Genomic DNA, 27,575 nt, shown 5'->3' on the forward strand with positions numbered 1-27,575 from the left:
TATTATTACCTACATATTATTACATATTATTACCTACAACCTTGAAGGCAAGTCATTTAACTGTTCAGGGTTTCATCTTCTTTCTCTGTAAAATGAGTAGGCTGTTCTAGGTGACTGCTAAATTCCTTTTCAGTTCTAAATCTATGATCTTTATGACCTAAGAAACTGCAAAATTACATGCATGTATATAGATAATGTATACATATATGTGTGTGCATATATATGCATACACAAACATACATATGCACATGTATATTCTGTCGATATATTCTACATATGTATGTATAAATATCCTGTCTATATACATATATTATCTATATATTCTATTCTATACTTTATCATTATTTCTCTCTATTTATTATATATTTTTATATCATATGTTATATTTATATTTCTCCATTATATATAATACATATGCATATGCATGTATACCTATATCTGTATATATACATGTGTGTATGACTACATATATGTGTATATGTATGTGTATGTGTGTATATATGTATATACACCTGAGAGAGAGATTACTTTGTGAGTTCTATTTCATGTCTGAATAGAAGCCAACCAAATTCCCTGTGCATCTGGGTGCAACTCTATCCCCGACCTTCCGAAATATTAAAGGAAAGATAGCATGGACATAAAGTAAAACAAGAAAAAGAGAACTCCACAGTTTATCAATCTCCAGGGCCAAAAGGAAGGCCTGTTTCCACATGGACTTCCTCATAGTATGCTACCCTCCTCTAAGGAGGGCACTTGATACATGAAGCTAGTGCTTTCTTCCCATGCTGCACCAATGAATGATTCTTTTCATCCATAGGCAGTGTCCTGGAAGAAATTGATTCACTTTGACTGCATTACATCTATTCCCAGTAGGATTAGGCCAGGGGAAATTCTCATTATTCTATGGGTAGCACAATGAAAGGGAAAGTAGGTTTACTTACATAGGACTGAAAGCTAATTGTTGTATTCACAGGATCTTAGGTCTAGAGTTTGAAGGAACCTAAACAACCACCTAGTGCAACCCCCTCATTTTATGGATGAAGAAAATGCAACTTAGGGAGATTGACTTGTCCAAGGTCACATTCAGAGGTGAGATTTGAACCTCTGGAGTCCACATTCTTTTCTGCGTATCATGCACACTGCCTCCTCTCGTCTTGGAAAGTAAAGAGTGGTTGCCCCTTTTCTATCTGTTTGTTATTCCAAAGCAGAGTCATTAGCTCAGAGGCACTGTCAAAGAAGATTAATCTTCCTAGGCTGGCTTTCTGTCAGCAGATTCACGGCCCCACTTGGATAGTCTATGCCAAACGGTGAGCAGACAGCCTGTGAACAGTCTTCAAGTTTGTGAACAGTAGCCCAGGAGCACCCGATTGGTAGGCAGCTCAGTTACACATCTCAATGTCTCACTGCCACTTGGAGAAGGATATGAGACTTTAAACCTCCAGGGCAAGACTCAATTCCTGCATCTCCAGTACCAAGCTTGGAATGTCATCCTCAATCAATCAGCTCTTGGAGATCACAGAAGACTTTTTCGTTTCTTAACTGTTTTCATCCTGGAAAAGAGTGGTAATCGAGTCCAACTTAAGCCAAAGTAGGGCTTATTATCACACATTCCATCAGCTTTACAATGAGAAATACTGAGGATCAATTCTGACACTGGCTGTCAAAGTCTTCCTAATTGGAAAGACATTTTAGATGGTGGGTGGGAGATAAGGAATTCTTTGTCCGGCCTCTAAATTAGGTGCAGTTTTCATAAAATCAGAATTGACTCAAATAAAACTCTACTTATCCTAGAAGGCTTTAATCTCATCCTCTGCAAGCTTCCAGATTTCCAGGACTTTATGGGGCCCTTAATTGAAGACACAGTGTAAAAGTTTATGAACTTGGTCTCAGGAATGGACATTCAGAGTTTTTTTCTTTTCCCTTTTTTCCCAAGCCTGCCAAACACGTTTTTGAATCATTGGCATAAATAGACCCAGGCATCCAGATTGTTTTCTGAGAGTCTGGAACCTGTGTCTCCTCCTCAGAATCTGAACATGTACTCCAGGCCTCCAGTTGGCTTCAATCTGCTGTTAATTTGTGATTTTCCATAAGAAGTAGAACAACACGTCCACAGTCAGCAGGTTCTCAGTCTCCTCAAATATTAAGAGTCTCATGGACACAGCTAGAAGTTGATTCCAAAGCAACGTAAAACTCCACAACTTCAGTCACATCATAGTCATTGAGAGCCTAGAGGATTCAAAGGATTCCAAATTTAGAGCTAGAAGGGACCAAAGAGGTCACCAAGTCCAATGTACCATTTTTACAAATGAGAAAACTGAGGCCCAGAGAAAGCAATTTACTCCAGCTAATAAGTGTCTAAAGTGAAGTTGTTGTTGTTGAGTCATGCCCACCTCTTTCTGACCCCATTTGGAGTTTTTATTGGCAACGACACTGGAATAGTTTAGCCATTTTCTTTTCCAACTCATTTTACAGATGAGGAAACTGAGGCAAACATGGTCACACAATTGTAAATGTCTGAGGCCAAATTTGAACTCAGGTCCTCCTGACTCCAAGCTGGGCACCCTATCCACTGTGTCACCTAGCTGCCTAGCTACATTTCCAGGTGAACTTTAGACTCAGATATTTCTAAGCCCAAGTTCAGCCTTATAAGAAAATGAGAAGGAAGGGAAAGGAGCAAACATGTATTAAGTATCTCTTATATGCAAGGTACCGTGCTAAGCAACTTATAAATATGATTTAATTTGATCCTCACCACAAGCTTAGACACTAGGTACCATCATTATTCACATTTTGCAATTGGGGAAACTGAGGCACACAAAATCTAAGTGACTTGTTCAGGGTCACACAGTTAGTAAATGTCTGAGGCTGAATTTGCCATCCACTACACCACACTGCTCTCTTGACAAAGGCCCTCGAGGCCAAATTACACATTGATACTTTTAGTCCTGAGGTCAGTCCTCTTTCCATGGATTAAACAGAGAACAAGTCAGAGGACCTCCAAAGCATTCCATACAGCATAGCACCTCTGTGGATGCCTCTTGCTCAGAAGAGGCACATTTTCATCCTATGCCTTGATAACCTTCTGTCTCTTCTTATAGTCAGCCAGTCAACAAGCATTCATGAAGTGCCCACACTACACCAGGCACGCTGCTAAGCTTTTGGGATACAACGAAAGGCAAAAGACAATCCCTGCTCTCCATGAGGACTCCCAGGGGCCACAGCTCATTGGGGAAACAGCATGAAAACAGTTCTGTACCGACAAGATAGATGCAGTATAAACTGCAAAGCAGGCTTTAGCATTAAGAGGACGCCAGCATTACAGCTTCTTGTAGACACAAGAACATAATTCATTTAATGGACAAAAACAAGTAAAAGTAAAGCTAATTACAAATAAATATGAACATTGTTTTGGGGGTCTTCATGTGAAATGAAGAATGATGGGGTGATAACTGCGTTGTCCTCTGATCTGATCAGGCCATAACTGGAATGTTGTGTTCATTTGGGGGCATAACATATGTGGATAGACTCCAGAGAAAGACCACCAGGAGGGAAAAAGACCTGGAATCTATGCCATGTGAGGGGCAGTTAAAGAAACTGAGAAGAAGACTCAAGGAAAACATGACAGTTAGCTTCTACTACTCTGCTGGGTGTCCGAGACCAAACCTACCTTTGCCTCTCCAAAAGTACTGTACCAGGAGATAGTGAAATCCTCCTTACTAGAGGCCTTCAAACAAGGGTAAGGTGAAGCTTTGACCCTTGAATCCTCAAGTGTATAGTGGGGATTCTTTGGGGAGAGGGGCATAAAGGCTATACTGAATCATTCCTGAGGTCCCTTCTGTCTCCAAAAATTTGTTTATAGAGTAATTTTCAAAGCAAATTATTAGAAAAACTGTGGAAATATTGAGCTCTTTGCTATTTTAGGGAAAATGGCAGAATATCCTTCTAATAAGCCCAAATCATTACTGGGTAAGCCTTGACAGAAGTTTTCATTTTGGGTCCACAAGAAAAACTTTTCCTGTAGCCCTTAGAAATGCATATGCATTGTAGAGAATGAACCTCCTCATTCCTGGGTCCCCTAACATTCCAACATTTCCAATGGAGAAAATGCTTGTTCTAAAGTCCAACAATTTGGAATCAAAACTGATTCTACAACATGCTACCTTATGACTTTGACCAATCCAGAAGGGTTTAACTTGATCTTAAAAAAGTGGTTGAACTAAATGAATCTCTGGGGCCCCGTGCAGAGTCTGATACTAATAATGTCTCTCATTTATAAAGGATTTTGAAGTCTGCAGGACTTTTTCCCCATCACAACACCCCTGAGAGGTATATAGTACAAATCTCCCAAAAGAGGTAAGTAAGGATGGGAGAGGGGAAGGGATTACCAATCAACCAATCAATCTATCAAAAGAATTTACTAAGTACCTACTATGTGTCAGGCACCATGCTTATCCCTGGAAAACAAAAAAATGTGAAACAGTCCTTGCCCCCAAAGAGCCAACATCCCACAAAGGAAGATTATATAGATATGTAAATATATGTGTGTGTGTGTGTGTGTGTGTGTGTGTGTGTGTATAGATGGATATGTATATATAAAAATATTTACAAAAATAATACAAGGTGATTTCAGAAAGCGTTAGAAATGCCAGGGAATCAGGAAAGATCTCGTGTTGAAGAAGGTGGTTCTTAAGGTAACTTTGGGAAGGAACTGGGGATTCTCAGAAGGGAAAATGAAGCAAGAGTGCATTCCAGCTGTGAGATGGCTAACCCCTGTAAAGGGTTAATGAAGGAAGATGGAGTGCTATGGTTGAGAAACAATAAGAAGGCTAATTGATCTAGAACACAAAGTTAATGAAAAGGAGCAGTATAGAACCAGGCTGGAAGGGGAGGTTGGGGATTAGTTGGAAAGGGTTTTAAATGCTGAACAGAAGAGTCTGTGTTTAGTCCTGGAGGGTATAGGGAACCACTGGAGTTCATTGAGTAGGGGAGTGACATGGTCAGACTCTTACTTTGTGAAAGTCAGTCAATAGTCAATCAATAAGCATTTGTTAAGTGCTTATTATGTACCAGGCACTATATTAAGCACTGTGGATCCAAATACAAACAAAAATAAAGACAATCTTTGTCCTGAAAGAGCTGACATTCTAATAGGAGAAGTTAATATAAAAATGGGGCTGAAGAGTTGGAAGGGGGGCACATGCAAGGAAGAATGGAGGATTGGCCGTTCCCTAAATGGAGATTCCTGAAAGAACTTGCCGATGGAACAGCATAGTAAAGAGGAAGCAAAGACATGGTACCCAAGTCCAAAGAAGGAGGGATGGCTTCCTAAGTCAGTGACCTTGTTCTTTAAGAACAGGGATGCTTAACCTGGGATACATGAATTCTTCTAGTTGTTGTTGCCGTTAAGCATGCTGATAAGTTTCCTTGTTATTCTATTATTTTGTGCCTTTAAACTGGGCTTCACCAGGCTGCCCCAAGGGGTACACAGCACAAGAAGGATAAAAGCCCCTGACTTAGAAGAAGAAGCACAACTCAAACTGAGAAGTTCCGCTGACTCACCACTGTCCACCATGATCATTGGTTTTTTCCCTTCTTGGATCTTTCTCTTGCCCCCAACAATGTTTGTTTTTTTAACCTCAAAAGCAAAGGAATAGGTGCTCCTTTGTCTTTTTTTCAGACATTTGTCCCCTGAGCAAGGTCTCCCATTTATTCTGTGGCATCACTCTGGGATTTCCTTTCTTTTTAAGATCATGCTTTCCACATTGTTCTTTCCAGGGCATGTGGATAAGGCTGAAAAGACCAATGCATGCTTGGAAGTCAGACATTGCCAAGCCCCTGGCCTGTGTGCTCTTTCCTTTGAATCCCGCCTGCAGCCAAGGTTTATGGGTGTTTCCTTTGGGATTAGGAGCTCCATTTTTTTGTCTGCTGGTCTGCACCCCCTGGTCAAGACATGCCCTCATTATGCACTCTATAAACCGGAGCTGGAGTGGTCCCCAGTGGGGCCCATGGAATCTTTGTGCCTCTGAAAGGCCATTTGACTCATCATTGTTCTCTCTTCTGCCGCCTGTGCCACCCCCAAAGGAATTCCCCTCTCTTGATGGGGTTCTTTGTTCTTCGCTCATCTGTCTGTGTTTGGGCCATCTGCCCAATTTAGAGCCGAAACTTGTTGATCAGGAAATGTCCGCCCATATGTCACACAACTTTCTGGCACTTCGCACAGGCAGAATGCTTCATCTGCATTCCATGGCAGATACTGGTGACCCAATGGACCAATCTCATTCCGGGGATGTTGCTGTCCTCTGGTTGTGGGCTGATATATGTGCTCTCTGAATGGAAATAAACTTTGTGAGATATAACTTTTCCCAGAAAGGGAGATAGTGTGAGGCTGTAAACAGAGGTCACCATGGAGTCAGGAATACCTAAAATTCATGTTTTTGACATATGATGACTTGACACATACTATCTTCTGACAAATAATGGTTATATGATACTGGAAAGTATAGCATGGCCAAGTGGAGGAAGCACCACCTCCGTGATCAGGAAGACCTGACTTCAGAATTACGCTCCCTATCAAAAAAAATGTCTTTTAGTTGGGGAAGCTAGGTGACCCAGTACATAAAGTGGCAGGCCTGGAGTCAGAAAGACCCAAGTTCAAACCTGGCCTCAGACACTTAATAGTTGTGTGACCCTGAGAAAGTCACTTAATACTCTTTGCCTCAGTTTCCTCATCTGTACAATGAACTAAAGAAGGAAATGGCAAGCCACTCAGGTATCTGAGTGGGGTCACAAAGGGGTTGGACATCACCGAAACAAACGAGCAACAAAAATAGGGAAGTCTAAACATGCAGATATCTCGGTAGGCTCAAGTTTCTGTCAGCTAATTAGGATTAAAACCAAATTAGCCAATTATGTAGCAAACCATGGCATATGAATATGATAAGACATTTAATGATCACTATGAAAATTCTAGAAACATAGGACGAGTCCTATAAAATAAAGCAGAATAAAGTCGCCAGAATCAGTTCTTCTTAGCAAGCCTTTATCTCCTGCTGTGTTCCAGGCTCCAAACCAGTGGAATAATAACAATGATGTCAATGAAAATACCAGTGAAAGCAGGGCAGCTCTCAGTCATTCCTCTGACCAGTCTTGGTCCACAGGCGGATTTCCCTTCCTTTCAGTAGAGAAGTTGGGGGAGGGGGAATGCCCTTTCTAATCTGTCATCGCTATCAGTTAGATTTGTTCCAAGACAATGCTGGATGGCCAACAATGATGGCCTGTTGTGATGGAGCTTGAGGCAGGGTCTAAACTACCAAGGTATCACGTTGGTGGCCTAACAGTACTGGTTCGAGACAGTTACCAGTGCCCAAAGTAGGAGGGGATGGATGAGAAGCAACTCTAATTTTACTCAAGGACTGTGTACTCTCAGATGGGCACTGGGCAAATCCTTTATGGATTTAATGATTGTCTTTATCATTATCAGATTAATGCCTGATAATATAAGTGATCTGATGATCATAGCATGTTGTAATAATAATATTAATAAAGACCTTAGAGGCAGGTAGCACAGAAGAAAGAGATGATGTCACACATGGTCATAGCCTTTACAGCTGGAATGAATCTTACACATAACCTACTCTGACTCCCTTCTTTGCTTCATTCAGTTTTATTGATACCTTTTGCTTACACAAGTCATTTCAACCTGCCCACCCCCATTGAACTCCTCCCTGGTGAAAAAGGAAAAAAAACACAATTAAGCAAAATTGACCAACAAGTTAAGCACATCTGGTGATGTTTGCAGCAGTCTTCACCCACAGTGCACCATCTGCTCCCTGCCCCTTACAAAAGTGGTCCCTGTTCTCCTACTCCCCTTTGTTGGTTATCATCTGGCTACTGCATCCAAAAGAATGTGTTTAATGCCCAACAACTAGTAAGGAGAGACATATTTGCTTTTTTGATTTATGGGAGAGATGAGGGATTTTTAATCATTCTCAAACAAGAAACAGTGTTTATTCATGAGGCAGCTGGGTCCAGGAGCCCTAGGAGTGATAGCACCTCCCAGACCATCAACACTGCTTCTAGCCCAGCCCTCACATCCATCATCCAGGCCAGCAATTCCTGTGGAGAAAGAGGCAGACATTTCCATCAACTGCCATCCAACTGTCATAGGCTAAGCAAACCAGTCTAGCTGAAGCCATGAGGCACTCTAAGGGAGAGTCAGGAGGCTGTCTCTCCAGGCAAATCAAACCACCAGTACCACTTTGACAACCATTTCCCTTCAGACCCCAATGGAGATAATCCTGAACTCAAGAGTCTTGGGAGTAGTGATGCCCAGTGCCCTCATCCTAGGAAGCAGCCCTTGTGGAGATACATCCTGGACCTGCTCCTTCATGGACTGGAGACCCAGGAAAGAAAAGTCTCATCACTAAACTCCCTGGCCTGGTCAAATGGTTCAGCATCAGAAACTGAGGTGCTTTATTATTGGAAATGACATTAAAGAGGTGTCACCATCAGCTTTGCCACTGCACCCTGAGGACCGTGCCGCCTTTCCCTCTAACTGGAATATTTCACGTATGTTACCTCCCCAGAAGAACACGAGCTCTTTAAGAGCCTGGACTGGCTAAGTGTCCGTTTGTTCAACAGGGATGTGTACATAGTAAGCACTTAATGAACACTTTTTAGTTACTTGTTTGTTTTCCAGGAGCAACCTTCAACCTCCTCATTTTATAAGGGAGAAATCTGAGACTCAGGGAGGTTGAGCTACATTGACCAAGGTCATATTAGCTTCTGGTGAGAGAGTCAAGATTCAAATCCAGATCTCCTCATCCCCAATCTAGACAAAAAATTCTTGCATAATGTTTTGTGTTCTGGACTGATTGGGAAAAAACCTGGTCACACTGTGACGCATAATATTAAAAGTTTTCCACAGGAAAAAAAACAAACAAACTGGAATTCAATTTATTCCACCTTTAACGTAATGCCACTACAATAGACTAATGTAAAGATTCAGTCATATGGTGGCCCACTAACACTCTAAGCCAGGCCCTGGAGGCAAAGTTACAGGCTCAGGTCAGAGAAGTGGAGGGGCTGGAGTTGAAAGAACTCTGGACATTGAGCCAAGGGTTTGGAATCTCAACTCTGTAACCTACTAGATCAGGGACCATGGCCAATAGTTCAACTTTTGTAGGCTTCAGTTGCTTTAACAGTAAAAGTGGATGATGGACTGGGTCACTTGAGAGGCAGCATGGTACAATAGTGAAAGGGTATGAGTTTAAATCCTGGCTTTGATGCTTCCTATGTGATGACTCACTAATGCCCCATCAGTCTCAGTTTCCTCATGTGTAAAATAAAGGAGTTATACTAGATGGTCTCTCCTAGAATCTCTGAATTCTAAATTGTGTGAAAAAAGGGATTCAGCCAGAGACAAGTGACATTCCTTGACTCCTTAATGCAATTGCTATTAGATCTAGCAACCTATAAGTCTTCCATGGTCAATGTTTACCTAGAGCCCTGACAAGAGCCCTCTTTCCTAATCTCCCCAACTTTCTTGATGCTCTAAAGGCCAACATCCAGTCTACACTGACCTAACAACCCAATCCATGCCAACAAGCATTTATTAAGTATCTGTTGTATACAAGACACTGGGAGTAAAATTAAAAATAGTCCTGTCCTTAAGGAGAATACATTCCATTGAGGGATGGGACATGCAAACACACATATGTATGTGATCATTTTTAGAAAAGGTAGAGAATAAAAATAGGATTTTTATAGTGTTTCAAGGTTTGGAAAGTGCTTTACAAATTGCTTGATTTTCCTTCACAATAAATCTTGGAGACAGGTGTTATTATTACTGACAGTTTACAATTGAGGAAAGAAAAGCAGGTGCAGGTTAAGTGGCTAGCCCAGGTCATCCAGTTACTAAATGTCTGAGGCCAGATTTAAACTCAAGTCTTTGTGACTCCAGGTCCATGGCTCTATCTTCTATATTACAGAGTTTATCTCTCCTAGCTTCTTCAAAAATATCAAAAGCTACAGGGATCAGGAAAAGCTGCCCAGGATGGGGAGTTGATCTTTGAAGGAAGTGTCTAAGGCCAGATTTGAACTCAGGGAGATAAATTCTCCTGATTCAAGGCCTGGCACTCTATGCACTATTGCACCACCTAAATGCCTTAAAGTGCTATATATTAGTCATTGCTGTTGTTGGTAACTGATTAACAGAGAAAGGGTGAAGAAGATAGTGGGTGAAAGAAAAGTGTAGACAATGACTCCAGGGGTATGAGTATGAGACACTGGGAGGATGGCAGTGTCCTCAATTCTTTCCTCATCTCAATTGCCCAGCCTCATTCATGGACACAGAATCTGAAAATTATAGCAAGCCCCAATGGGGTCGACTTGCTTCTTCCTGTAGTAACAAGACAGACTTCTCCACTACTCTTTAGTTTATAAGTCCCTTATGTTAAGTTTGGGTCCTTCCTACCAAAAGTTTTCCTTCTCACCACAGGACAGACAGGTCCGGCTCTCTTTCTGAAAGTATGGAATTATAGTATCTGTATTCCATTCAGTTGCCTAACCACTTAGAATATCTGTCATTTTCTAACCAAGGTCAGAAAATGACAACTCACCACGTAAACATATGAATTACATACTTTCACTTTCCTTAAATGACCACCTGTCATTATGGACACTGTAATTTAATTCAAAGTCCCAAGAGCAAGCACATACCTTACAATGCACAAAATTATTCTTTCCTGAAGAACTGGGCTGCTGATTCAGCAGACTGAGATGGCCAGCAGTGAAGAGGTCCTAGGGTATATGATTCATTCATAGGGCCATAGATTTGGAGCTGGAAGATCACCTGTCTAGTCCCAGGATTATTCCAAGTCATGTTTTCTCAGTGAGGGCAGGGAGCCAGCTTTTGCTTTCTTTGTACGCCTCAAGCTTCGAACCATTCTTCCCCTCAAAATGGGGGCACTTAGTGAAGGTTTGTTGAAGCAGGGTGATTTCAGAAAAACCTGGAAAGACTTCCAAGAACTGCTGCACAGTGTGTTGAGCAGAATGAACAGAATGCTGAACATACTAACAGCAACGCTGTATGACAAGTGCTTTAGCTATTCTCAACAATACAATGGTCTAAAACAATCTCAAAGGGCTAATAATGAACTATACTATCCAACTCAAGAGAAAGGATTGATATTGTTTGGATACAGACAAAAGCATGTTATTTTTTACTTTTTTTCATTCAAATCTTCTTGTAAAAAATTACTAATATGGAAATGTTTTACATGGTTGCACATGTATGACCTATATTTGATTGTTTACCATCTAAGGTGGGGAGGGCAGGCAGATATAGAATGTGAAACTCAAAATATTAAAAAAAAATTTTTTTAAGTGTTTTAACATATAATTGGGAGCAAAAATAAAAATGTTTTAAAAAAAGGAATCTTGACGGACTTACTTCTTCCAAGCCCACTGCTTGCTTTCTCCACTGAATGGTTCTGCCTATTTGACTTTAATCAACCTAATACTAGCACCTATAAACTAAAAGGAACCTAAAAAAACCCTTTTGTTCCAAAAGCAATTCAACACAGTACAATATAACATGTATTATTTGATTTCCTAGAAGTGTTATCTGAAATGGCCAGTTCTAACCAAATTTAGAGATAGTATTCTCTATTTTGTCCAAATTTCATTCTTCAAATACTTGGAAGGCCTAGAATTTCAACTGGCATCAATAGTAGTGCCCCTTCAATCAGGAATAACTTCACCAAGGACCAATTGTTGAGACCAGTGGGAGCTAAGACCAATGAAGTACAAATGAGATACGTTGAGTCAAGGCAGCTTCAGGACTCTGCATGTGCATCAGAGGGAAAGTTCTAAGATTAATAAACAGTGGAAAAAGTTGTTGATGGAGTGATTTTATATGGAATTTAAAGGAAGCCAGGGAAGCCAGAAAGTGGAGGTGAGGATGGAAAGTATTCCAGACATTAGAGACAGGCAGAAAAAAAAAATGGTTGGAGAAATGAAGTGTCTGTCTCTTGGTAGAGAGGTAGAGGACTAGGGTTGGAAACTGGGAGTGAAGGGAGGTAGCAACCCCAGAGGTCGAGAATTTGAGTAACTGGATGAATAGGAATGGGGAACTTAATGAGATCAAAATACATGATCTCTGAGGTTTCTTGCAGCTCTAAGTTTCTAATTAGCATATTTTTATATCTTGACCTTTTCATACACGCTCCTTTATTCATTTGAAAATAGAACAACCATTTATTAACCACCTACTATGCACAAGGAATCATGCTAAGCACTGCATGAATGCACTGAATGGTGGCTGGGATGGAATCTTTGAGGAGAAGCCTTCCAGGAACTACCTTTAGGTCTCATTTGAAAGAATATAATAGAAGTAAATGAATATTGTATATAATTTGCTTCCCTCACCTTTAATTCCTTAGCCATTATTCCACCATCCTAGCAAGAGAGAGATGACCAAAAGCATTATGGGTAGGTTCCCAGCATATCATTCCAGTTTTGACTGTGGCACATGGAGATACACTGGCAGTCAAGAAAAACAGTTGTTTCACTGCTAGATGTCCATTCATTTGAATATTTAAGACTGTTTATGAATTATAATTCAGAACAATCTTTACCTCCAAGAACTTTGGCCTTTTGGTTAGCTGAAAGTTTACCCATTAAGTGGTCATTTTTTCAGCCATATGGACTCTGCTCTTTAAAGCTCTGAGTAGAGAAGTTGAGTCAAGGGTGTGCTAGACCCAGCTCTTACCAGCCAGAGAAAACCCACCGTTAAATTTTCACAGTCCAAGTCAGACCTCGATTTATTGCTCTGTTAATTTTCTAGTTGTAAGAAAGTGGTGTAGAACAAGCTAACAATGCAGGTTGAATTTAAGAGTGTAATGTCCATTTTTCAGGGAGTCAGTTGTTAAACATTTACAGTACATTCCTGGTTTGAGGTCTGCTGCTGTGCTCCTAAGTGTTGTAATGGAATCACAGATGTCTCAAGGATTGAGGTAAGTTGAGAGTTGGATCAAAAAAGAGATTTATAGACTTATCCATCCATGTAACAGGATCAGTGAAACATAAAGCTGGAAAGAACCAGGGGGATGATGAAGCTTAATCTTCAAATTTGAAAAACATAAATATACAGAAAGACCAAGATTACGCAGTTAGATAGTATAAGGGCTGGGAGTCAAACCCAAGTCCTCACACTAATCCAGGGCTCTTTCTATTCTATCTCATTCTATCTGTACACTGTTGAATGGGTAGGATCAACTCCCTAAGCCCCAATTTCTTAATGCAGAATTAGAGGCATTAATCTCAAAAATGAAAGAAGAAAAAATATGCCTCTTGCTTGGAAAAAGGAGTACTACCTTAGACAGATTTAGTCAATAAGCTATTGTCCACATCTACAGCATAAGTAATTATAAATGGTTCACAAATGGAACAAAAGGAAATGTACTGGTTTTATTTATTTTCTTATTTGCAAACCTCTTGGAGGATAATTGGCCTGATTCTTTTTTTCAAAATCTGTAAAATATTCAGTAGTTTGCACTTATTTACAAGCCTGTAGGAGATCATCTTGGAGAGAAGTCTTTCCAACTGTGTTGTACCTGATAATTCTGTAAGAGACTGGCCTCTTTATATTTCTCCCAGAACTAGCTCATACTTGTTGTTCAATCATTCCAACTGATAAAATAAAACCCTTGTGAACTGCTAAAATGAAAGAAATCCAAGTTTGAAAAAGGGGACCTGGAGTGAACCAGAGTCTGATCACAGTTTACAAAGATTGCAACTGTAGATATTGCCTGAGAAGAAGCTTGTAAGCTGGAGCAGTGAGACAATGTTCTCAGCTATTCAAAGAAACTGGAAAACGGTGAGGTATTTATACATATTTAAGGAATTATGACTATTTTAGGTTTAATAGCTAAGTGCGAGTTAAGGGAGAAATGCAAAAGATTGGGACATTAGAGAAATGGGGGTCCAGGGAGAAGACATCTGCAAAAATAATAAATCAGAAAGTAGGACGTTTGCCACTCTTTAGATAAGTTAGGAACCAAGATGCCTCCTGTTCTCTCTGAGCTAGTCAAGACTAGTTTCAGCAGTTGCTTGCAAAGGATCACCGATGTGTAAAGCAGCCCTGGGCTTCAGAAGTCTTCCCAATTGGCTAGTTACTGTGCTACTCCATTGTCTGGTTCCCCTGTCAAAAAGAGAAGCTCTAGGCTATTTAATAGGCTAGTATAGGCATTACAGACCTCATGTCCTCACAGTCATGGCCAACCCTTCATGACCCCTTTTGGCGCTTTCTTGGCAAGGATCTGGGCCACTGGACCCAGATGGCTCTGGAGGAGAAAGTGAGGGTGGTTACCTTGCACAGTCCTCCTTCACACAAATCAAAGTCAACTGCAAGTCATGCCATCATTTCCCTGATGTCATGGTCCTCTTTGAGAATGAAAGACAAACACAACAGCAACTGGAGTGGTTTGCCATTTCCTTCTCGAACTCATTTTACAGATAAGAATATTGAGGCCAACAGGGGTTAGTGACTTCCCCAGGATCACACAGCTAATAAGTGTCTGAGGACAGATCTGACCTCAGGAAGATGAGTCTTCCTGCCTCCAGCCCAGTACTCCATCCACAGCACCATTTTTCTGATACTAGAATATATCCATTCAAAGAGTTCCACTGTCTACTTTAAAATTTCTTCCCAATGTACTCTATAATGTATATGTGAGAGAAAAAATATTGGGATGAAGCAAAAGAATATGGCAAGCACTGATTAAGCTTAAACAGTTCCCATTAAATAGGAACTCCATGTAGAGCACTGTAAGAGACTTGGAAGAGAGATTGAGTTTAGATGAGACCGTATCTGTGCCTTCATAGACCTTGGAATGTAGCAGGAAGGAAAAGTGGGCGTGCAGCTAGCTAGATCTTCGCAGCATGGCATGAACCCTGAATTGCTCTGGATCTCAGGTCCATTCTCCAGTCATCTTGACAGCCACCTTGCCCCCAGAACCAGAGAAGCATTTAAGCTTCTGATTTCTGGAACCAACAGCCTGAAGTGCCGCTATCCTAACTGGTGAGTGCTTCACCAGGCCCTTTGCCTCAGGCTGGCTCTAGGCATGCACCACTTTTTTCCCCAACCATGCCCTGGACAATTTCCTTGCTTTCTAGCTCCTCTATAGCCACCTCCTCCTCCACCTCTAGTACCACTTCCCAGTTATAGAGCCATAATCAAATCAATTTCGCCATGGAAAAGGAATCAAACTACTTCCCTATGGTTCCTCTCTCCATCCCTATGAATATCCAAACCTAAATTCTCCTCCTTGGCCATAATTCCATTGTGTGTCTTAGTTGCTCCACTAGGATCTAAGATCCTTGAGGGTAGGGGCTGTTTTTGCTTTTGTACTTATATCCCCAATACTCACCACAGTGCTTGGAGTGTATATCAGACACTTAATTCAGTCAGTCATTCACCAGTCAATGTGAATGCATATTCCTTGTGCAAGATTATCCTCTGCACAGGCCTCATCTCCCAGTACCTGAGCATGTAACTACAAATCAGATGCCATTTACAGCTTCAGCCCGGACCCTGGGGGCTCAGTTATCAGAGTTACAGTGTGCAACTGTCAGAGATCTGAAGCTGTATGGGCATGAGACACACTAGCAGTCATTTCAGGGTAACTCAAAACCAAAGGAGGTCTGGAGCCTCTGGAACCAAGAGCACAACCAGAACCATAGTGATAAGGAAACTGTGTGGGCCCAACGTGGACCTTATTTTCTGGGTGAGGTTCATCCTCTTCTATCTTGGGACTAGGTTGCAGAGCTAGTGTCAAGTTTAAGACTGGTGACCCAATCACAAGGAATTTACTGATAAAAAGACTCCCACCCTGATCTTCCACCTGCCTCAAATCTCAGCTCAGAAGTATGCAGAAGGAGAAGCCTAAGGACCAAATGCTGATTCCCTCATATCTAGTCTACATTCCTTCATCAATCCTATGGCTGCCAAATTTCAATTTGATAATCCCTAATCCTCTCTTTTAGATTATCTTCAGCCAACTGACCTTCCCTTCATTTTCACTCCTCTCTTATCCTCTCAGTCCTCAGGTCCGTCCCTCCTCTTCCCTTCTATCCCACTACATCCTCTGAAAGACCCAGTCTATTGTTAACAAAAGTCTTCTCCATCCTAGACTGATTCATTCACATCTGAAACATGGAAGGCACCAAATAAATGCTGATGAATTCATTCAAGCAGTTCCAAATCCATCTAACTGTTCCATTGGCTAAGCCCACATCTCTCCATTTTGTTCAGCGATGGTCTATGAAACTTGATCAAATATTTTGCTGAAACTCTGGTAATTCTATAGCATTGTCTTTATCCACTAGTGTAGTGACCATGTTGGTAAAGAAAATGAGATTGTTCCTACATGACTCGTTCTTGATAAAACCATTTTGTGATGACTGCTTTCCTTTCTAAATGCCCACAAACAATCTCTTTAATAATACATCCCAGGACTTTGACAGAAATCAAAGGTAAATTCGCCAGTTATAATTACAGACTCCATAGTCTGGAAAATGGATTAACATTTCCTCTTCTCCAACCCTATTCTACTTCTCCAGTTCCCTAAATGTTTTCCAGAGGTTGTGGACAATGGCTCGTGAATAATATCTGCCAATTCTTTCAGCACAGAAGATTTAACTTGGGCTTGATGACTTTAATTCATTGGTAGATCTTTCTTGATCTTCCTAACAATCTTGGGAATTGAATAAATTTTAGAAAGTATTTTAGCTAAGTAAAGAGCTGGTCATTTCAAAATGCATCATTTAGCCTTTTAAAAGAACTTTAAGAATCAATGCTCTAGTCTAGTCTTTGGATTTAGAGATAAATAAATTCACCCTTTGATGCAATGCCTGGCACAGGTACACAAAGAACATGCTAGCTTTGTGTTCCTACACTGCGAAGAGAAACTATGACCAATTCTTTATGATTGTTTGCTCGATCTTCTTGACCTTGCTGAAGTTCTGTATATGACATCAACGTACAATTATTATACATCACTATCAGACAATGGGGCTCATATTTTTGTTCCTCATTCTCTTAGATTCTTCAAAGACTCTGGCCCAACTGTGAACAAAAATAGATCTCATTTGTATTAATTCAGGCTTTCATTTGTTCATGAAAAAATGCTTTTATGTCCAGTGGAATTGCTTTTTTTCAAGATTTCCTCAATGACTTTGGTTAAATACACTTGGCACCCTTATTTGTAATATCATAAAATAGCTCTTTTAAGAAGAGAAAAGAAATCCCTTTGTCCTCCCCTTTTTTCATATCTGACACCTCGTGGATAAAATTTATTTTCCATACTTATCTCATTCTATCCAGTAGGGAATTGTTCTTTTCTACTTCATGGATTTCAATCCATGACAGTAATAAAATGGTGATAAATGAATGAATACAATGGCTTAAGAGCTCATTGCCATAAAAATGTAAAACCCTTTGGGGACCTTCCCAGCTCTAAATCTACAATTCTCTGATCTTACAATCACTTGAGACTAGTCATAGAAATAAACATGTGACTGCCACACTAAAAAGGCATGAAGGTAACCAAGAGGTAAAAATTCAATTCATAAGCTTAGAGGAGATCCCTTACCACAAAAGGGTTGGGTTGCTCTGGGTTCAAGTGTAGGGATAGAGACTTGCAGAGAGGCCTACCTGTGGTAAGGGCTGTCATTGTGTGCCACAAAGGGAGGCAGAATAGATATCTTTAGCAAACTTCTCCAGATTCTTCTCCAAAGGAGACTTTAATTCTTGCCAAGACAGAAAGTAGGGAGCTAAGACTGGAGGTTGCCACTCTATTCTCCTCAGAGAGAAGGAGGACCAGGCTAGAATTTTATCTATCAACTCCCATAAACACTGTTTGTCTAGGGAATACAATCAGGTATAATCTAGCTTCTGATAAAGTTGTCAAGGTATACATGGGAGAAAATATTACAGACAGAGTGAAGGAGCTCTCCCATAGGGAGTGAGGTAACTCACTCAACCAAGGGAAATTCTTTGATTTCATTGAAAGGGGAACTCCCCATAGTCTCTGGAGTAGCAAACTGGGGTAGGAACATGACAGAGACTACCAGTTCCTCTCATATCTTTCCAAAGTCTTCTCCTTGATAAATCTGAAATGAGGTTGGCTTCTTCCATCTTTCCTCTTGAAGATGGAAGCCAGAAGTGCCCAAAGCTACTTAACACTTGAAGAGTCCTTAACACTTGAAGACTTGAAGCTTAAAGAGTCCCACAGAGGACTGAAGGAGCCTAGAGATCTACTTTCACCAACTCTGCCCTGCCTTTCATTCAGTTCAGGACATACTGGAAGGAAAGAGTCCCATACCAATGGTTTGGGGAACAGAAGCTAAACATGTATTCAAAAGGACCAGATTCAGTCCTAGGGTGAGCAGAACCTCAAAAATTGGGTAGTTACACTGTTTTTCCCCCCTCACATCCTCTGACTCTTGCTTTTCTTCCAAAGTCCTAGGAAAACATCTCTTAAATAGATCTTAATTATGTCTTATGTATGTGGTCAGTTTAGAGGCGAAAAAAAGACGTCCCTCCTAGCAAGTTATTCAACATACAAAGTAATAGGCACCCAGGATCCAGATAGCTATGTATTTTCTACACTACATAGAAATTCTTAAAACGCAAACAACACATAAATAGTTATTAATATATATTGAAAATATGAAACAGCAACCCAAGTAATCTATCACTCATATCATACTCTTCCAGGAGCTGAAGAAGCCTGGGCCACAAGGATTCAAAGTACTCACAGGATTTTAGAAGCTGTGTAGAAAGTACGTGATATACTCTGTGAATCAAGAGATTCATAGAAGCTCATATAGAAGCCCATGTCACTACCCCTTCTGTTATGCACTACTGGGAGGTGAATACTCCTGAGAAATGTGAGCTTGCTGAATAGATTTAACTTTCACCTCACTATTCATGGTCTGAGCAAGAGAACAAAGTACAGAATTTCTGTTTTCAGGTTCAGGAAGGATCCATCAATGGTGACACCATCCTTAAAACAGGAAGTGTCTCCTGATGCCAGGAAGCACAGATACTCTAGAAGTCCCAAAATCTTGAGCTCATGAAGCAGCCCTTAAGGCAAGAAACACCCATTTCAGGTTTATTATTCAGTTGCCTGGGGTCATTGGAAAGAAACACAAAGCAAAAGAAAAAGCAGGGACATGAAATCCAGTCTTGGGCTCATCTAGGCAAGTACATGTCCTCACTGACATGCATGTAGCCACCATAGTTAGAGAAAAGGAGGAAAGAAATTCATGGTAAATTGAACTAAATTGAGTGACTTGCCCCATACCCATAGACCTCAGGAGGCGGTGTGGTACAAAAGAATGAGCAACAGGCCTAGAATCAGAAATGTGCATTTAAATCCTGCCTGATTCTTGAGTTCCCTCATTTGTAAAATGAGGGGGTTGGACTACGTGGCCTCGTAATTCCCTTCCAATTACAAATCTATGACCCTAAGAGATAGGGTTGGAATCTTTCATTTGTTAAAGGGAACTCTAAGACTTTTGGTTGAGGAAACTCCCTCTACCAAAGGAGACTGGCAACCTCTAGTGTTAGATAATTGTACCAAGAGGTCAAACGACTTTCTAGGGTGCCACAAGTATATCAGAGGCAGGATCTGAACTTAGATCTTCTTGATGGTAAGGCTGGCTCTCTATCAACAACAATATATTATTTCTTGTGATCCTATGATGACTTTTAGATAGCGAAACCAATAATTCCAATCTTCTTGTCAAGAATCTGCTAAGCTATACTGACAGCTCTAGAACTTTCTACTTGGGTGATGTTAGGCTGTATATGTAAATTTTCTGGGTCTCAGCTTCCCAATCTGTAATAATGGGAAGCTGAACTAGTTGACCTCCAAGGTCCCTTCCAGCTCTAAAGCTATGCTATGACTTGTAATTAATTATTTGTCTTTCAAAATGCTGAAACCTTTGGTTCCCAGAATTTAAAAGTTTACAATTGTCCTTTACAAAATTTAGAAACAAATATATTTCTATTTCTATCACTAAATGAATACTGGAAACACTATATGGAAATCATACCAGTCTTTGTTCCTGTCTCTGGATCATGCCTATTTTGAATATTGGCTGCATGTTTCAGAATTTGAGATACATAAATAATGATTTAATAAAAGGTAATGGGTAGTTTCTATTCCTACACATAGAACTAACATTCATTTTCTAATAATATCCGTGTAGATACAGAAGCAATTAAATCTCCCAAGGAACCATCTGAGCACCTCACAAGCCAGATCAATGTATATTGGCATCACAATGTGGTGGGGCTAAAGAACCTAAGTTTGAAAAGAGACTTGCTACACAATACCAGGGTGACTTTGGGTAAATCATCTCCTCTCTCCATACCTCAGTTACATAACAATTAAGCCTTGGGAAAAAAACAACTTAACGATCATTTTTAGTCCAATCTCTCTTTTATTGAAAAGAAAATAGGGAATCAGAGAAGGACAGTGACTTATACATGGCCACTCAAGTAGTAACTAATAAAACTTACATCTGAACGCAAGGCCTTTGACTCCAATGTCAGTGCTCTGGCCATTTGAACCCATTCCCTTCCTTTGTAAAATGAGTCATTTGGCTAGGGATGAACTGGCAAATGTCTAACAAATGGCTTTCCCAAAACCTCAGCACACTTTTTCTTAGTTTAATCTGCATTGTTGTCATTTTCTTAAGTCTAGACCCTCAACACAAAAATAAAGCAAGCCCAATTTGTAGCGGTCACCAATTTCTGGGGTGTGCCATGCTGAAAATTTAACAATCAGCTCTTTCAATTTGATACAAAATGGTTCCAGTACATTCTTAAGCTGGACCAAATGAGGGCCTATGATCCCATAAATCAAATAATGCATATTTTAAACATCTCCAAATTAGGAAATGGCAAGTAGGTAGAGTCAGTAGAAACCAGCATTTGCTTACTTGGAAAGATCACAGAAGACCTCTACTGCTTCCCAAAATACTAGTGGTCTTTAAGTTTCATAGAAAGATTGGTTATACTTAACTGTCATTGGCTAAATCACTTCCCCATAGCCAAAGCAAAGTGGAGATTATATAAAAAACAAGAAATATTGGTGTGCAAGAGGCCACTGAATTTGAGGCAAAAATATGATAAGCAGAAAATTCTTACCATCATTTCCAAAGCCATTGCAAGGATGATTTTCTTGATGTCCTTCTAAAAGGGAGGAGAAAGTCAACAGACAGGATTTTAATTTTCATCTTCTTTTGTGGAAATACAACTCAAAACTGACCCACACAGGCATCCATCATTGATCCCTAATAATTAATCAAAGTAGGATTTTGTAAGAATAATCAATACCCTTCTTTGAGGCCTTCTTTCCCTCTTCCTCCTGATTATTTTTTTTTTCTATTCTATGTCTACTCAGCGTGTTTTGAGTCCTTAGGTCAAGTTTACTGAAATGGTACTCAGCAGTTGACAATCTTTCAATCTCTATTGGAAAATGCTTTTAGATTCAATTACCAAAGACATGTTTGATTTTAAGATGAAAAAGATCTGAGTCATTACAATTGTCAACTGGCATTATCCAGCGCTTCTTTCTCTAATCCAGCATGACATTAAATATGTCAGCAAGTAACTTTTCTTGGAAGTAAAATTCAGGAATTATATTTTTAACAGCCTACAAATAATTATCACGTAAACTGGTAAATGTGGATAATCTTTTACTCAAAAATGGTCTAGAGGACTAGTTTCCCTTTCAGGATTTGGGCCACTACACCTCATTGCCCACTCAAGGTCTATGTAAGTTTGAGGATATAAATAAGAGCTTTGTCCACAAAGAGATCATGACCCCAAGCATGGCCAAAAGTACTAATCAGCATTTGGACTAAGGCCAAGATTTAGTCTAAGGTGATGAGTGAATAGGACCCTAGGAATGGAAAGGAGTACATGAAAAAGTATGAAAGTCTGTCACTGTACTCTCTATACTCTCTAACGTCTGTCCTGTCAAAGGAAGTTAATAGTACATTCAAGGAACCAAGTGCAAAATACACATTGTATACCAGCATGCCAACCAATGACTTCTATAGACATATACAACATTAGATAGAGATGAGTTGATTACAAAGGTAATTAAAAGAGGTGAGGACACCAAAGGCTTGACTAAGAAAGGAAAGAAAAGAAGGGAAAGAGAAAGGAAGGAAGGAAGGAAGGAAGGAAGGAAGGAAGGAAGGAAGGAAGGAAGGAAGGAAGGAAGGAAGGAAGGAAAGAAGGAAGGACCTCAAATATTATTCGTATGTAGAAGAGGTGTCCAAAATACTTTTACTGACTAGAAATCTATATACTTACTTTCCAATTTCCATATATTTTTCAGTGAAAATACAATAGTCTACACATATATTAAGGGTGCTCTTGATGAAGGCATGCAAAGGGACCAAAAGGGCTCCACAAAGAAATGTCAGATTCAAACCACATTCAGTCAGTTGACTAGAATTTATTACTACTAAGTGTCAGACATTATACTAAACTTTGAGGATTAAAACAAGAGGGGAGCAAAAAACAGTCTCCCACTTAAGGAGCATATAATGTAATGCAAAGCGAAAATATACAAATAACTAAATGCAAATGAAACATATAAACTGAGATAATTGACCAAGGAAAAGCACTAGTATTAAGAGGTTTAGAAGCTTAAATAAAGGCTTCTTACAGAAGTACACACTAGTTAAAACTGGTAGCCAGGAGGCAGAGATGAGGATGAATAGGGAACCAGTGATTAGGGACGCCAGTGAGAGAAAGTGTCAGAAAAGGGAGTGCCTATCTAAGGAATATCAAAGAGACCAGTGCCACAGAATTATTGGGAGGGGCATAATGTATAAGAAGACTGATCTGAAAAGATATTGGTAAGTTAAGGGTCTGGGTTGGCCAAGATAATGACTGAGAATCTTCCTCTTTGGAATGAGTCAGGAGAACCTCTACCATAAACAGGAGGAAAAGTTCAATATGTTGAACATAAAAAGTGTGTTTGATTTGGTTAAGCAAACTATCACTTGAAGGGGCTCCTACAAGATGATTTTCATTCATATGTCAGTCAATCAATGAACCAACAACCAAACAGAAAGCATTTACTAAGCACTTACTGTTGACTGGACATTGTACTAAGTACAGGTATAATATTTGTGGAAGAAAATCATACAAGATTCTTGTGAAGGTGCAGCAAAAGAAGTAACTTTGATGACTGCCTGGCTATTAAGATCAAATGAGGCATGACCAGGGAGGCATATGCTTGCCAATGCTGTTTCCTATCATGGATGATGTCTTTGTAGAGTTCAAATAGAAGGTGAAGTCCTCCAGATGCTTCTGTTTGTGGATAATATTTTAATAATTGTATCAAGCCCTGGAAAAATTTCAGAGTTTCCTGGATAAGATCCATAAGAGTCTGGCCTAACTATTCACCGAATGAAAACCAAATGGATGAAGAATGCCTATTTTCCAGATTATGCTACTCAGTTGGATGGACAATCCATATTGCTGGTCTCTCAGTAAATACATCTTGGGCAGATATTATGATCTTTTGTCGAGAATTGCATATGACAGGATGAATTATCTGGGTTGTTTTTGAGAGCATATGTAGTATTTTTAATGATGACAAAGTCAACCCTGAAACAAAAGCTTATCTTTTTAATAACAAAATTTATTGAAAGGAAAGGCTTTACCAAACTCTGTTTATGAGACAAATGTAGGTCTAGTGGCAAAATCAAGGCAGGATAAAGCAAAGAATAATTATATTACTTATTGTTGACTCAAATATTTTAAATAAAATCCCACCAAAAAGATTACAACAAGCTCGATTTTTATGAGGATTGAAAGAATGGTTTATCACTAGGAAAAATATTAACATAATTATGATATTAAAAGCACCAATCCAAACCACAATATTATACCAATCAGTGTAGACAAGGATTTCAACAAAGTTCAACATTCATAAATTCTAAAAATCCTGCAAAGTATAATCGTAAAAGTTATTTTTTCAATATGATTGAAAATATGTATGTAAAGCCAAAAGCTAGAGTGATATGAAATGGGATTAGAAGCTTTTCCAGTAAACAGAGACATAAAACAAGAATGCATCTTTCCTCAATTATTTGACAGTTCAAAAAATGTGCATGATAATAAAAATATAAGAGAAAGAAATTAAGGGCATAAACATTAGCAAAAGGAGATAAAACTATAGTTCTTCATTGACATAATGGTTTTCCTTAAAAATAAATTTTCAGAAAAGAAGCTGAAACAATTCAGAGTTTCTGAAAAGTAACAGGATACAAAATAAATCTACAAAAAAAATAAGAATTTCTCCAATAAAATAACAAATTCAGACCAAAATAACAGAAAAGTGCCATAAAAATAATTATAAAGTGCATAAAATATCTGATAGTCAATCTGCCACATATGATAAAGGCAAAATAAACACAAAAAGTTATCTATAAAAATGGCCTCCAGTCATAGAATTTCAGTCTCCAAAGAATTCAAACAGCAATGCCGAAGTACATAGAGGGCCTTACAAGGTTGTAAAATATTATCAGCCAAGAACAGCACAAGACTTTTAAATTATTTATAGAAAATTATGTGAGAGATTTAAGACTAGAAAAGAAAGTGGCCTGTCATGCAAGATGGACAGCTCCTACACCCCGTTGTTATCCACACAATATCAATAGCATTAAAGGAAGGGAGCAGCTTGGAGGCATCACAGTACATAGATAGAGTGTGGGACTTGAAGTCAGAGAGATTCATTTTCATGAGTTCAAATCTAGCCTAAGATACTTACTAGCTGTGTGACCTTGGACAAATCTCTTAACCTGTTTACCTTAGTTTCCTCATCTGTAAAATGAGCTAGAAAAGGAAATGCAAACCACTCCAAGATCTTTGTCAAAAAACCACAAATGAGGTCACAAAGAGTCACACATGACTAATCAACCAAACAAGGACAACCTTGTGACAGGCTTTCAAGGGGAGGAGAGGACATGAGCAAGAGTCACTCAAAATGAGAGGACTTGTATGAATGACAATTGGCAACACTAGAGGGAGGACCCATATCAATTACGTCACAGACATTACAATATCTAAAATAAATTTATTGTTATGTAGTAGAAAGAACTCTGGGTAAGGAGGCAGAGACCTGAGTTTGAATCCCGACTTTGCAATTTACAACTCGTACAACCTGAGGGTAATCACATCATCTCTTTTAAGCCTCAGTTTCCTCCTCTATAAAATAGTTGAACTAAATAATGTATATGATCTCACCTAACTCTGAATTATGTGACATTGAAATAAAGAAACATAATACAAGACACTGACAACAACCATCATGAGTCCTTCATTAGACTGATGTGACATGATCCCAGTCAGGGTTGAAAGGGACCTCAGAGGCAATCTAGTCTAACTCCTACTTGAATGAGAATCCCCTCTTCAGAGTCTCCCAAAAGCACTTAATTAGGCTTTGCTGGGAGGCCTTTGTTGAAAGAAAACCACCAATCCAGAAGCAGTCCATTCCACTTCTCAAGAGATTTTTTTATGGATTTTCTTCCTTGACATCCAAAGTTGATTCTAATACTTGGCTTCTATACAATTTCTGCCCATATCTTCTCGTTCTGGCCCTTGGAGACAAACAGAACAATTCAGATTCTTGAAGGTAGTCATCTTGTTTGCCAAAGGCATCTTCTTTCCAAATTAAAGATCCCTAGTTTCTTCAACCAATCCTCATATAAAGTCACCTTGAGGCTCTTCACCATCCCAGGAACCATCCTCCAAACACTGTCCAGTTTATCTATAGCCATTGAAATATGTGCTCCATGGAAATGAAGGCAAACTCTGAAGAGGACATACTGACTGTGGGATGTAATGTCCCAGTGGTCTAGGCAATCCTCAAAGATTATAAATTCCAGAGATGGGTCTGGGCCACATTGATAGATGAGTTTTCCCCATATGAAAATTCCCTATACCAAGGAAATCACAAATCCAATCCATATTCCCAGTCTCCTACTTTGTTATCCTATGTATTATTCTCCCTCCTAGTTTTGTACCATTATGAGCTTGACTTCATTCATATTCTTAATAAAAATGTAAAACAGAATAGGGCCAAGCACCTATCCCAGAGGTACTCCATTGGAGATATCTTTCCAAATTGAACTTGCATCATTAATAATTGCTCTTGGCCTATTGTTGGCAGATTCCATTTTCCTTCCTCCTCCCACACCTTTTTCAAAGAAATAAGGTACCTTGACATTCTGCAATCCTGAAGGACCTCCTCCACTCTCCATGATTATTGACAAGGGCCCAGCAATATCTTCCAGTCCATTCAGTTCCTGAAAATACAGTTCATTGAGGTCTAAAAGGATTTACATTCATTAAAGCTCTTATCCCTGTTTATCTTTGCTTTCAACTTTCTAATAACAATCCTTTGCTGTCCTTCCCAGTCCAAAAATGGTTATCATAGGAAGAGAAAACAGAAGCGAATCAGGGAAGGATCACCCTATCTCATAAAGGATAAAGGACAAACCAAGAGCATTCAAGGCCATCCATAATATAGACTTTTTCTGGCCTGATTTCCAACCACTAACTCAGACTCCACTCAACTTATATTTCCTTACTTCAATGCTGTAGTGAACTGGTGATCTCATTGGTACACATCTAATCAGACTTTTCTTTGGTGATCTATTTTAGGCCATTTCTTGTACTCATTTCATCATGGATAACATACTGCAGCACACTGATGCCCAGTAGAGCTTTCTCCATTACCCTTTTGATCCCCAATTGTTTGGATTATTTGGGGATCAAGGAGATCCTTGATTCACAAAAACCAGCATCAGCAAAAATGTTGGTGTCAAAAAATTAAGTTTTATTTCAGAGTGATGCTTGGTGTTAGTGAAAGTACTGAATGATTTCTCAAAAAACAATTCAGCCTGCTCTCAATCTACTTTTTAGTTATAGGCTCAGCTCAATTTTAATAATTAATATTTGTCTAAATGTTATAAAGTATAAGTATAAAGGTTTTAAACAACAAACATTTTCATCTACTTGTTTGTTTCTTGTGTAATTGGTTACAAATTCTCTTTTAAGTAGGGGTTGTATATCTTATTTAGATGGTTCCATAAAATCCATTGGGGTTTTATGAAATCTGCAACGTATCATCCACCAACAGACTTATGTAGAGGAATTTAGGGATAGTGATCCCCTCCTCCATTTGTATTTTATGCTGAAAATCTTCCATTATAATAATTATTATTAATATTGTTTGTCATTATTGCTATGACTAATATTTATAAAACTTTAAGTTTTGCAAAGTACTTTGCCAACATTATCTCATTTCACCCTCACAACAAGTCTAGATTGTTGATGTTGTTGTGGGGGGGATTTAAATTGTCCAACATGTGATAAAAGAGATTGAGGCAGAGCTTTGAGTCAATGGCACTTTACTAAAGGGTCAATGGATCCCTTTTAAGGAAGTGAACCTCAGGTCTTCCTCATGATT

At 39.4% G+C, this 27,575-nt stretch overlaps 1 long non-coding RNA gene across 3 annotated transcripts in view; it reads right to left on the bottom strand.

Annotated features, from left to right (window-relative positions):
• The window catches only part of LOC140514877 (uncharacterized), a 172,333-nt gene that overhangs the window by 143,050 nt on the left and 1,708 nt on the right, over window positions 1-27,575 (bottom strand). For all 3 annotated transcript variants that reach the window (XR_011970761.1, XR_011970760.1, XR_011970759.1), the window contains exon 2: window positions 26,323-26,409. This is a non-coding gene — a long non-coding RNA (uncharacterized lncRNA). The remainder of the gene's footprint in view (window positions 1-26,322; window positions 26,410-27,575) is intronic.

This window comes from Notamacropus eugenii, chromosome 7, assembly GCF_028372415.1.
Source record: "Notamacropus eugenii isolate mMacEug1 chromosome 7, mMacEug1.pri_v2, whole genome shotgun sequence".
Lineage (NCBI taxonomy): Eukaryota > Metazoa > Chordata > Mammalia > Diprotodontia > Macropodidae > Notamacropus > Notamacropus eugenii.